Source organism: Apodemus sylvaticus, chromosome 7, assembly GCF_947179515.1.
Source record: "Apodemus sylvaticus chromosome 7, mApoSyl1.1, whole genome shotgun sequence".
Taxonomy (NCBI): Eukaryota; Metazoa; Chordata; class Mammalia; order Rodentia; family Muridae; genus Apodemus; species Apodemus sylvaticus.
Window position 1 is genome coordinate 80,684,332 of NC_067478.1, and position 12,588 is coordinate 80,696,919.

Sequence of the window (12,588 nt, forward strand, 5' to 3'; positions counted from 1 at the left end):
CTTAGCCTTATTTATATCGGAATCTTTGACGTGTGGATTCTGCACTTCTAGGCCAACAGAAAGGGTCTGAAGAGACCAGAGGAGAAACAAAATGAGCCCCAAGGGAAATCCCACCATAGTGGACATTCTGGCTAGTGGCAGCCCAACTTTCTGCTCAAGCCCAGACACTATTGAGAAGCTAGGTGTGTGTAAATGACATAAGAAAATGGCCACGGAGCATGGGAGCCTTAATCAAAAGCAAACCGAAGAAAATGACTGAGAAATAATTAAAAAGGAGTGAGCTTAGTCCACGGAGCAGAGAGAAACACGGAGCACAATAAAGCAATCGGTCTCCCCCTTGGGTTTGCCTTTCCTCCAGCTGGAAGAATAATCCTTGTTTCTGCTCATAATTTGAAATATCTGGAACGCTGAATTTATTGACAGGAAGTGTATTTACCATCTAATCAGAGAGCTTCCAAAGGGAGATGAGGGCTGTATGCATCAGAGGCACCCCAGAGACTCTGTTCATAACGGCGTGAAGAGGAGGGAGAGCGCCATACTCCCATTAAAGCGGAGCTCAGTTGGCTAAAGAATGAACAAAAGCAGTGTTTCTTCATTAGTGTCATTGCAGGGAGCTGATGCCGTGAGAGCTGCGGGCCATCAATAGGATATTGCAGCAATAAAAGCGAATGAAAAATGAACCGCCTTGGTCTCTTGTCAATCTCACACCCTTGTCTTTTTCTTTCTGTCTTCTTCTTTTTTCTTTTTTAATATATACTAGACCCTACCCTGGTAAGCTAATGCACATTTGCACTTTTGTTTTTGTGCTTGGTAATTGCGCTGTGGGCACTCATTCATTTGACAGAATTTGCTCCAAATGAAGGAAACTGGCAGGTTAGAAGACAAAACCCAATGCAGCCAAATCACCAATTAAGGAAACTGCCTGAGGAAAAGCTGGACCCGAGACTGGGATCCGTTAAAAAATGATCGGATGAAAGCAGAGCTGGAGAAGACATTTGGAGGAGATAAGAGGGGATTACAGAGCAGCTAATCTCTACAACTGCCAAAATCCGACTGTGGAGATAGACACAGTGGGGGACAGTCACTCTGCTGAGTTTTGGACACCTGAACAACAAATATGTCTAATTGTACTCTAGTTGATGGGAAGACTGATTCTCTCCTTATCAGCAGAGACAGTTGGCCTTGTAGACAGTGTGTTCAAATCTTCTCCCTGTGAAGTGATGTCACCCTGCCGGACACTAGCAAGCCATAGCCTTGGCCTACCCTTGTGGAGCTCATGTCCTCACCAGGGAATGGGCAGGTTCACAAGCTAATTGGATGAAGTTCATGTGGTAATATAGGATACTCCTCCACTTTCCCTTGAGCATAGCTAGGAAAACAGTCTCCCTTGTGCATCATGGCGCCCTCTTTTCTCCAGGCACCTGGATTCCCTATAGGATCCTTCTTTTTGTCCAGTGTCCTTTCTACTCCATCCCCAAGACCCAACTCCACCTGCAAGAGTGGACTCAAGGAATGGTGTCTCCAAATTGCCAAAGTTCCTTTGGTTTTCCGAAATGAATCCCATTTTTGCCCTTGCTAGAGTCAGTTGCCTCTCGTGGGATAAATTAATTTCAGTGAATTATTGTAGTAACCAAGCCCCTTTCAAAGTACAAAAGGGACTACCAAAACATTTTACAAAAGTTGATTTTGTTTGTTTTAGCAGAGGATGCTTCCATTCCTGAGAAATGTAAGGGTATAAAGAAAGAGGGTGCCATCTTGACACAAGATATGATGCTTCCAAGCTGCATTGTGAAAAAGACATGCCTCTCTCTCTCTCTCTCTCTCTCTCTCTCTCTCTCTCTCTCTCTCTCTCTCTCTCTCTCTCTGTGTGTGTGTGTGTGTGTGTGTGTGTGTGATGGTTTGTATATGCTTGTCCCAGGGAGTGGCACTATTAGAAGGTGTGGTCTTGTTGGAGGAAGTGTGTCACTGTGGGGATGGGCTTGGAGATCTTCCTCCCAGATGCCTGAGCATGCCTAGTCTGTTCCTGGCTTCCCTTGGATGAAGATGTAGAACCCTCACTCAGCTCCTCCTGTACCACACCTGCCTGGATGCTGCCATGCTTCTGCCTTCATGAAAATAGACTGAACCTCTGAACCTGTAAGCCAGTCCCAATTAAATGTTGTCATTTATAAGACTTGCCTTGATCATGGTGTCTGTTCACAGCAAACCCTCACTAAGACAGTGTGTATGTGTGTGTGTGTGTGTGTGTGTGTGTGTGTGTGTGTGTGTTAGAGAGGAAGGGAAAGGAACATGTTTGGAAGTCAACTTTCAGGAATATGTTTTCTCCTTCCACCGCGTGGGTGAGCCCCGAGGATTAACCTTGGGTCTTCAGGCCCAAGTCTTCACCCACAGATCCATCTCACTAGCTATGTATCACAAAAGACTTCAGAGATGAGATGATTGATGTTTTACCAAGGGGAAAGTTTTCACCTGTATCATGGAGATGGGTATAGTCCAGTAGAAGATTTAAGACATATATCCTGACCTGAAGAAGCTTTGAATCTAGCCAAGAAGATGAGATATGTAGACAACCCACAGTTACACTTGTAAGTAAATGCATTGACCACCGAGGAACAAGGAGCAGGCCCTGGGCTGCTTGTTCCCGAAGACTCTCATTTCTGGAAGCTAATTTCGTCCAGTCTCACTGGCTTGGTAAGTTGCCTGTAGCTTGCTGCTCAGTGCTCATGCTAAGCTTTTTGCCTTGGGTAGTTTTCTGCACCTTCTTGTCACCAGTCCTCCTGCCATGCCTTGTAGGACTTGCTTTGAATCACCTAGCCCTGACCCTATATTAAAATACCCTTCTGTGATTTCCCCCTCTGATGGAATGCTAAGACTGCTGGGACAGTTGCTCTCTGTATTTTGGCGAGTCTGGGGAGATTGGCTTGAATGAAAGGTTTTATTTGTGTGGCCTTTTGGGGGATGGACAGACCTACCCATCTTTTCTGTAAAGACAGGTGATTGTGCTATCTGCTAATTTCTACTGCCACCCAGATTGTGCATAAAAACTTCCTTTATCTGTTTGAAGAGCTGCTGAGACCATGGAGCTGTAACATCTAACAGTGGAAGAACACATCAAACTGAGCAGCACCCAGGTCCTGAAACATGGATGAGGTGATGGACCGTAATGAAGACATGGATGCAGATTTGAGTAGGGTTTTGTAACCTCACCTCATGCCTAATGCTCTCTTAGCCAAGGTTCTTTCTAAAAGAAAGAATTCAAAGCATCATGTGTTTAGGGATCAGATACACTCTGAATTGAGACCCACTGAGAGAGGAAGAACACTTGGAGAGAGCCAACCTACAGACAGAGTAGGGCTTGGAAAATTTAACAAAAGGAGAGCGGTCATGGAGCATGGGTGTTTTTTGCTTTGGGTCATCACATGTACATTCCTGTACAGCCCATGTTCTTACTGAGGCTCAGTCAAGGTCATACACATAATCTGAGAATTGTTTAGAGCTAACAGACAGTTACTGGGCTTAATATCACCCTGAGGATCAATAACTCCTGCTGGGAGAATCCCACAATGGCAGAAGAGGGATTTCTGCAACCTAACCCCAGAGCAGGGAAGAGCTATGGATACACAAGACCTTGAACACTGGCAACTGAGCTGATTTTCTTTGACATATTTATGGCCTCCCATTATTGGGGGGGGGGGGTAAGTATGATCAACGCATGTATTCTGGGATGGGTGGGATTTAAGATCCAAACCATAAAACACTGGTTACAGCCCACCATAAGGCACCTACTCAAAATTAAGAAAAGAAATAAAATGGAAAGGACTCAGATCTTGGAATAAATATGGGGAGAATGGGAGCTCCAAGGGAGTTCTGGTAGAGCAGCATCTGCCCTGGAATACAATCGCACCTTAGACAACTGCCCCATGCCCATCACAGAAAGGTTTGGAGCTGTTTGTTTTGGTTTGTTTTGTTTTGTTTTGAGACAGGATTTCTCTGTATAGCCCCTGCTCTCCTGGCTGGCTTCAAACTCACTCTGTAGACCAGGCTGGCCTCAAACTCAGAAATCTGCTTGCCTCTGCCTCCCAAGTACTGGGATTAAAGGCATGTACCACCACTGCCTGGCTAAAGCTTGGAGTTTTATAAAGAACTGCAATAGTCTCATGAAATATTAGGCAAGAGTGAACATTTAAATTGGCACCTTAAGCATCCCCCCACCCCACCCGGTGCTTGAGTCCACAGTCTGAGGATGCTTGGAAACATCTAAGTCTCATCACGTGGAATCACAGATTTCTTGAAGGAGTTCCAGTAGGAGGGAGTGGTGGTGGTTTGAATATGCTTGGCCCAGGTAGTGGCACTATTAGGAGCTATGGCCTTGTTGGAGGAAGTGTATCACTGTGGTTGTGGGCTTTGAGCCCCTTCTTCTAGCTACCTGGAAGTTAGTCTTCTCCTAGAGGCTTCAGATCAAGATGTAGGACTCTCAGCTCCTCCTGCACCATGCCTACCTGGATGCTGACATGTTCCCACCTAGATGATAACAGACTGAATCTCTGAACCTGTAAATCTAGCCCCAATTAAATGTTGCTCTTGGCCATGGTGTCTCTTCACAGCAATGGAAACCCTAAGACAGCAGTTGTGTGTGCTAATGCAAGAGACTCAAATACAATTGCTTCAATTTGGGTTTCTTCTAAGTTCATTGAATGCTTATTCTCTGTAGCCTGATCATGATGGGGAAGCAGTGATGAACATAAAGAATTACAATTAGAAGCCATGGAGGTAGTAGGATGGTCACAGAGGAAATGATTTGACAGAGAAAGACGACCCAGAGAAGACTTTATCCTATGTCACCCTGATCCCCTCTGTCTTCCCCACATAGTATGGTAGTGGCAATGTATTGTATTGCTGTTTCAGCATCTTGAGTCCAGAACAAAAGAAGCCATATGTTCTTCCCTTTTTAATGTATACTATTCACCTTTTTCTTGCTTGACAAAATGCCTAAGGTGACCTTGTCCTTTGTCCATTGTCGCTGAGCTGATGATGAGATAGAGTTTCATGGCAGAAAGTATATGGCAAAACAAAACTACTAACCTTATGACTGCCAGGAAACAGAGAGGGAGGAAAGAAGTGTACCCATTATACTTTTGCAGAAGGTGCTCTCCACATCCACTCCATTCACTGGACCTCACCTCCTAGTAGCATCACCAGATGGTGACAAAGTTTTAGTACATGTTTTCTGAGAGGCCACTTAAGATCCAAACCTTAACATGCTGGTTACAGTCTACACGAGGCACTCACTTGAAATCAGACCATGCTGCTGGGGATGTCGCTCAGGGCCTGGGTTTCATTTTTTTATTTTTTCTATTTTTATTTTCAATATTCTTTGTTTACATTCAAAAATGATTTTCTCTTTCCCGGTTTCCCCCTCCCCCTAAGTTCCCTCAGCCCTCTTCCCTCTGCCCATTCTCCTATCCACCCCCTCCTACTTCTCTGTCCTGGTACTCCCCTACAATGCTGGAACAAGCATTTTCAGGACCAGGGACCTCTCTTTCCTCTTTCTTTGGAGTCATTTGATATGTGAATTGTGTCTTGGGTATTCAGAGTTTCTGAGCTAATATCCACTTATCAGTGACTGTATTCCATGTGTGTTCTTTTGTGATTGGGTTACCTCACTTAAGATGATATTTAGCACCTCAAAAATTGGGCATGGTGATCTGTAAACCCAACAGTTGGGAGACTGAGACTCCCACCAACACCTTGAACTACAATGGGTAAATTCCAGACCAGCCTTGATACAAAAGATCTTGTATCAAGATCTTTTGATCTTGGATACATGGATGAATGAGGTGAGAGCAAGAGAGAGAGAGAGAGAGAGAGAGAGAGAGAGAGAGAGAGAGAGAGAGAGAGGCAGACATAGAGAATGACAAAAAGAGACATAGAAATAGAGAATAAGGAGGAGGAGGAGGAGAAGAAAGAAGAGGAAGAAGAAGAAGAAGGAGAAGAAGAAAGGGAGGGAGAAAGGAAGGAAGGAAGGAAGGAAGGAAGGAAGGAAGGAAGGAAGGAAGGAAGGAAGGAAGGAAGGAAGGAACTCAAAATTCCTGAGCTAATTGAAGTGAGAAGAAGTTTGCAAGGCTTGCCAGCTCATCAACAAATAAAAATAAAATATTTTGCTTGAACTATTATGTTTTGGGGTCTTGGAATGTTTACCTTTTCCTACTTGAGAGTAGCTCGCAGAAATGTCAGAAGCTAAGGAAAAGTATGTGCTTCTTAGAATCTGTAAATTTGTAATTTTACAAATACATTGTGGCTGCTAAATAATTGAGAGTCACAACGGAAGCAACAGCTGTGGAAGAGAAAGAAAAGAGAAAAAAAAATCTAGCCTGCTATCCAGTGAGGTTACCTGGTTCACTTCACTACTGTCTACTGTGCTTCAATTCTGTAAGAGCAAACACTCACTGCCCTCTGGGTGTTTGATATCAAGCCTGATTTCCTATTAACAGCTCTTCTTCTCTTTGGGGAGTCTTGGGAAATAATGGCCACAAAACCTGTGTGGCCACACTTGGGTGCTTCGCTTATCCTGCAGCCGGACTAATGAGAGGACAGTCAGTACTTACACCGAATGCATGGTGGAGCAGCAGAGGAGGACCGGACTGTGCCTGGGGCCCGCCCTTTGCTTCAGAGCAGGAACCTTGACAGTGCCCCAGGCAGTCACCTGAGCTTACTCAGACACAATTCAAGCAATTAAACAGTAGCAGTCCAGAGACTCTCCCAGGTTCCCTCATTACAGCCTGTCTAAGTTCCTCCCAACAACCAAGGCTGTGAAAAGCAGGGGTAGCTCCTAACTTGACAGCAAGCAGACGACTGAGAAAGAATTAGCCAGCTCACAGAGCACAGAGGGACAGAGTGTGGGCACCTGCTTCTGACCCTGGGGCTGCTAAGACCACTGTCAATAGAGTCTACTTTGCCCCTGGACAGCCAAGACTTTGGCATTTAACTCTTGGAGTTTTAAAGTCTGTTCCCTTTTATTTCTTAGGAATGCTTTCCTTTTTTATAAAATTTATTTTAAAAAAAATTTTTTTGGCTTTTTGAGACAGGGTCTCACTATGTAGCCCTGGCTGGCCTGGGACTCAATTTGTAGAGAAGACTAGACTGGCTTTGAATTCACAGGGCTCTGCCCGCCTCTGTCTCCCAGGTTCTGGGATTCAAGTTGTGTACCGATATTTTGGCTTTTATCTCGTGTGTGTGTGTGTGTGTGTGTGTGTGTGTGAGTGAGTGTGAGTGTCAGTATGTGTGTGCTCACACACTCAAAGCGGGACTATGATTCCCCAGAACTGGAGTTACAGGCTGTCGTGAGCTGCCTGACATGGGTACTAGAGACTGAATTACAGTGTCTGCCAGAGCAGCAAATGTTCAAATGTTCTCCAGCCCCAAGAATGCTCTTTCTTAAGCTTCACGGAGTCTTGGAAGCGAAGCCTCACTCAGTTTTCATGATTACCTAAGCTGATCAATCATGATGGGTGCTCTCCTTTCCCGGTGGGCTCACACAGAGCACGGCACTAAAATGGTAGCATGGGATTAGGATTCATGCTTTCCCCAAGTGGAGTCTAAGTAGGCTCCTTCCATTTTACTGCACTTTGTCCCAGAGCTGGGGAGGAACATAGCCGAGAGCATCTGGAGCCACCTCCCTCGGTGGGCTGCAACTTCACCTAAGAAACATATTTTAGCTTTAGAGTTTTGCTTCTCCTCTGTTCTCATTTTATTGCTTTATCAGAATTTCCTGTTAATCACTGAGCAGGGCAAAAGACAATATCTTTTCCAACTGCTTCTGCAACCTGAGGCTGCAAAAGGACTTGACAAGTCCTAGATATGCAACCTCGATGCCATTACTGCTAGAGTCTCTAGGTTCTCATCTTCTTGAGGGAAAGGATTCAGTCAAGAGACAAAGATGAAACAGAGGTTTATTTAACAAAGAAATGCACACACCCAAAGAGAGAGTAGAGTAACTGTCTCAGAGGGAAGGGGAAAGCAGCCCAGTGGATTTTGTGTTGTAGATGGTAAGGTTACTTTTATGAATATTCATGAGGTTATTGGAATATTCATGAGCTAAAGCGGCCCTTTTTCACTTCCAAAACTTTTAGGATATTGGTTCCCACAATCCTCTGAAAGAACTCATAAGGAGAATGTACTCGGTCATTTTGTGTCACCTTGACACAAGCTAGAGTTCTTTGAGAGCAGGGAGCCTCAATTAAGAAAATGCCTTCGTAAGATTGACCTACAGCCAAGCTTGTAGGGCACTTTTTAAATTCCTGATTGATGGAGGAAGGCTCAGCCCATTGTGGGTGTCGCCACCCTTGGGTCCTGAGTGTTGTAAGAAACCAGGCTGAGCAAGGCACAAGGAGCAAGCCAGTAAGCAGCACCCCTCCGTGGCTGCTGCATCAGCTCCTGCCTCCAGGTTCCTGCTTTGTTGAGGTCTTGCCCTGACTTCCTTCAATGACCAACAGCGATGTGGAACTGTGAGTCAAATAAAAAAAACTCCTTTCCTACCCAACTTGGATTTCATCATGTGTTTTATCTCAGCAACAGAAACCCTAAGTAAGACAGGGAGTGTGGATGCAGTCTGCTCCTAGCCAGCTATCTCTTTTGTGAGATGTACAAGCACTCCTGGCTGTCTGTGGCTTAGAAAAACAGAGACTTTAAATATGAAAGCCAGAATTTGACAACATACCAGATGGCAGCACAGACTGGAAACAGGACGTGGGCTGTCTGCAGGACATCCTTCTTCTAGTTTCACCATTTCTGTCTATCTTCTACCTAACAGCAAAGGCAGAACTCTGTGCCACTGCTGTGCCCTACCAACCAAGTAGGGGACAGAGACTTCCTCTGATTCACATATAGCTTATAGGGCTTAGACACAAAGCAAGACCCAGTCTCTAAGCAGTTTTAGAAATAGAGCTCTTTACCTTTTCCCTCATTTTTGCTTTCCTGAGATAGGTCTTGTTGAATTGTCCAGGTTGACTCTGAAGTCAAGTGAGCTTCCTGCCTCCAACTTCCAAGTAGCTGAGACAATGCATGTGTGCTCCTATGAGGGCCACTATCTCTTCAACTTTCTATGTGCTATCCGTGTGCCAGGTTTTGGTCTTTCTTTAAATTCTCCCCAGCAGTAGGCTCTCATTTTTCTAGAGACCAGCTTCTCCCCCTGTGGTGTTTTGAATGATGATGTACTCTGGAGGCTCAGGCATTTGAACCTTTGGTCCCTAGCTGGTGATGTTGTTTGAGGGGGCCATGGGTAGGTACAGCCTGGCTGGAGGCTCAGGTCATGAGGGGTCATCTTTGAGAACTAAATCTTGTCTTACTTCCAGTTGACTCTCTTCGCTTTATGCTTTCGATTTAGACTTGATCTCTCAGCTCTCTGCTCCTTCAGCCATATCTGCAGTTTATTGCCACGCCTCCCTGCCATGATGGACTCGCAATCCTCTGGAACTGTAAGTCAAAATAAACTCCTCTAGGTTGCCATGATCATGCTACTTTATCACAGAAAAGTAACCAATGCAAACCCCCCTACTTATGACTGCTTGACCTGTCTTTGAAGTGAGCAACCTCTATTTCTCTTAAGAAGGGAAAGGAAGATCTTTAAAATTTTTTATGTGTATTTACTTATTTTGTGGGTGTATGGATAACGTGTGAAGAGGAGTTGATTCTCTCCTTCTACCATGTGGGGAACCTGGGATCAAATCAAGTTAGCCAGGTTTGGAAATGCATTGGTATCTTCGCCATCTTGCTGGCCCCAAGAGAGGAAGAGATCGGCTGCAGTTCTGGTTCCTGCTTCCTGCTTGTTCAAAATCGAGACAAGAATATAGGGAAGGACCAGGTAGTCACGGGGGCGGAGCCTGACATGAAGCCTGCAGGAAGAGGGTGTGGCTATGGGGGCTTGCATGGTACCTCATGATGTACCTCCTCCAGCCAGGCTGCACCTACCCATGGCCTCCTCAAACAACAGCACCAACCGGGAACCAAGCTGAAGACTTCATGACTTAGTTTTCTGTTGTATCAGATGGAGATACAAACCCTGTGATACACACACACCCTAAAGTTCAAGTGCTGGGAACTAAACTCTCACATTCATCTGTTGCTGCAATTTGGAGAGAAGAGAAGTGTGGGATTTGTGACTTCCTATGTGTCATGATGCAAAGTCTCTTAATTGTGGGCTCCACCAAAATACCTTCTTATTTCAAGAGGGAAAAATATCAGGACAGTGTCACAAGCAAAAGCAAAAGGAAACTCGACCTGTTCAATGTCTGGGATCCACTCACAATCTTCTGGGCTCCTCCAAGGGCTTGGGCCACTTCTCCAGCTCTGCCCCTTATAGCACACACCTTGTCTTCTAGGCTCCAGCTGCCTGTACTCCACTGCTGCTGCTGTTCTTGGAGGTCATCTCATGGTACTGGCATCTATAAAACACTGCTGTCTTCTGCTGCAACTAGGCTTCACCAATAGCCTATCATAGGCTCTGTTCATGGTGCCCAAGCCTCAACTCCTTTGCATGACCCCTTCAGTCCTAGGCCATTGTGATGGTATGTATATGCTAGTCCCAGGGAGTGGCACTATTAGAGGGTGTGGCCTTGTTGGAGGAAGTGTGCCACTGTGGGGATGGGCTTGGAGATCTTCCTCCTAGATGCCTGAGCATGCCTTGTCTGTTCCTGGCTTCCTTCAGTTGAAGATGTAGAACCCTCACCTCCTCCTGTACCATACCTGCCTGGATGCTGCCATGCTTCTGCCTTGGTGACAATGGACTGAGCCTCTGAACCTGTAAGCCAGCCCCAATTAAATGTTGTCTTTTATAAGACTTGCATTGGTCATGGTGTCTGTTCACAGCAGTAAAACCCTAAGACAGAAGTTAGTGCTGGAATTGGTTCTAGAGGAGCAAAAGTATAAAGATGAATCTTTTAAAAATCTGGAGTTTGTTTGATAATTCACCAGCACCTTCAACTACTGAAACTTCTCGAGATTCTCTCCCTTCTGGGAGCTGAAGACTCTGGTTGAAACTATACTTCAAGCTTAAAGAAGCTTAATGCCTTTGATTATCTTGATGAATTAGGCGATCCAGTATACAAAGCTTTCTACAAGTTAGGGGAAAAAATTGAAAAAATGATTTTGTTGGCTGGTTGCTCTTAGTATCTCAGGAAAAACAATAAAGGAAAGGAAGGAGTTGTATAATAAAATCAAATGGCACTAGACACAACTAAACAATCTAAAAGTTGCTAAGTGTGTCCTTGAAGAGAATCTTCTCTCCAGCAGCCGTAGAGCTCAAGCTGTAGAAAATCAAACTGAAGCCCTCATTATAAGGTTGGCTGAGTAACAGCAAAAAATTCAGGTCTCGGCCTCAGAAGAGTGTCAACAGTTAAAGTAGAGGCATTAATTGGCAAAGTATGGGGTCCTGTAACTTGGGATGGGGATGTGTGGGAAGACCCTGTTGAAGATGAGAACTTGGAATCTTCAGATTCTAAAAGGTTTGCCCCACCTGAGGAAGTAGTACCCTCAGCCCCACCCCTGAAATAATGCCTTCCTCACATGAGGAAATTAATCCCTCATAGCCTGATAAACCAGCAGTGACTTTCGCTGAAGAAAATGTCAGACAAGAAAATACTGATGTTTCTCAAGACCCACCATAGTTTCTTCTAGACCTATAACCAGACTCAAGGCAAAACAGGCCTATAAAGGGGAGGTAGAAAGTATAGTCCATGAGGAAATACACTATACTACTTAGGAGCTTAATGAGTTTGCTCATTCATTCAATCAGAAGTCTGGAGAATATGTGCGGGAATGGATTTTAAGAGTGTGGGATAATGGTGGAAGGAACATAAAACTAGGTCAGGCTGAAATCATTGACATAGGCCCTCTGAGTAGAGATTCTAGGTTTACTATGGAACCTCCACACAGTTAAAACAGGTGTCAGACGTTTGTTTGAATGATTGGATGAAGTGTTTGTCAAAAGATGGCCAACTGAAAAGGAGTTGGAGATGCCTGAAATCCCTTGGCTTAGTGTTGATGAAGGGATTTTAAGGCTTAGGGAAATTGCAATGCTAGAGTGGATATGTTGTGTAAACCTAATCCTCCACAATGGGAATGTCCAGAAGATATGCCCTTCACCAGTCTGATAAGATACAAACTGGTGAGAGGGGCACCAGCACATTTGAAGAGTTTTGTTCTTGCCCTTTTCCTTGTGCTGCTCAATTAAATGAATTAAATTCAATGGGTTTAATTGGGTCCCAAGGAAACAAGGGCCAGGTGGCAGCATTGAATTGCCAGAGACAAGGTGATCATAGTTATTATAATGGACAGTGTAGACCAAACAATGTTTATAATGATATATTCTGTAATGGTCAGCACAGGAGAGGTGAAATTTATAATGGCATGACTCATTTGGACCTTTGGTACGGACTAATCAATTATGGTGTTTCCAGACGTGAGATAGATAGGAAGCCTACTGCATATCTGTTTGATCTGTATAAGCAGAAAAATTCTCAAACAAATGAAAGGCTACACTGGATTGTGGCAAAATGCAGTCTTGGCCAGTGAATCAATTCCAGACTTGAACCA